We start from the raw sequence: 1,443 nt of genomic DNA on the forward strand, positions 1-1,443 counted from the left end.
ATATATTACGGAAACGATGAAAGTACACTGTGATAGTAGATATGCATGGTTATTTTCGATGTAGATATTCAAAGGAGCTATATAGAAGCAGATTGTAATGATAAGTATATATAATATATGTGGAAGTAGACTGCAATGGTAGATATACACGGAAGCTATAAAAATAAGCAGTCGTAGTAGATATATACAGAATCTATAAAGGTAGACTGTACTGGTAGATATTTATGAAAAATATAAGATTACAGATGTGGTATATGGTGACGTTTTAAGGTAGATTGTAGTGGCGGATATGCATTAAAATTATGAAAAGTAGAATATTGTGGTAGATATATATGCTATTTGTATAGGTAGATCAGAGCTATGTGTATGGTGACTTTAGAAGTAGACTGTAGTGTAGTGTACAGTGTAAGTGTAGATGTGTATATATATAGGAAACTGTAGTGGTAGATATGTATAGTATTTGTAGTAGTAGACAGTAATGGTATGTTTACGTGTAGCGGTAGACTGTAGTTGTAGATATGCATGGAAATTATGTAGTTGTAGATATGTAGATATAATTAGATTATATAAGTTATAAGTAGTTGTAGATATGTAGATATAATTAGATTATAAGTAGAAATTATAAATAGAAATTATAAGTAGATCCCATGCACCTACTTCTATAAGTAGTGATGTATGTGCATAGAAGTAGAAGTGGTGTGTAGAAGTAGACGGTAGTTATAGATATGTATGGTGAATGTAGAAATATACTGTAGTGATAGATATATATGTTCATTTTGCAAGTAGTTATGCACAAAATCTAATATCGATTGTAGTGGTAAACATACGTAAGAATTGTAGAAGTAGACTGTAATGGTAGATATGAACGGAAGGTATAGCAGTTGGATGTTGTAGTACATTTGGGCAGGTGCTATGAAAGTAGATCGTGTTGGTAGATATGTATGGGAACTATAGGGGCAGACTGTAGTGGTAGATTTATACAGTGGCAGTAGAAGGTAGACCGAAGTGTGTTATTCATGGAAAGTTAGAAAGGTAGAAATAGACTGTAGTTATGAAATAGACTGTAGTTTGTAGAAATAGACTGTTGAAATAGACTGTAGTTATGAAATAGACTGTAGTTTGTAGAAATAGACTGTAGAAATAGACTGTAGTGATGTCTGGAAATGATAACAGTAAAATGTAGTGGTAACTGCCTACGCTATAGTTTGGAGAATGATGGTAGATATGCACGGAAATTAGGAGTAGAAGTTGTAGAAGTACAATATTGTGGTAGAAATGCATGGGCACTATAAAAATTGACGAATGATACGTGTGCAGTGACTGCAGGAGTTGTTGTAGGCAGGTATGGTGACTTTAGATGTGGTAGATATACAGTCTATTTGTATAAGTAGATAGTAGTAGTAGACAGTGGTGATAGACATGTATGGCGATTGCAGAAACAGA

Source organism: Penaeus monodon, chromosome 20 (genome assembly GCF_015228065.2).
Source record: "Penaeus monodon isolate SGIC_2016 chromosome 20, NSTDA_Pmon_1, whole genome shotgun sequence".
NCBI classification, from domain to species: Eukaryota; Metazoa; Arthropoda; class Malacostraca; order Decapoda; family Penaeidae; genus Penaeus; species Penaeus monodon.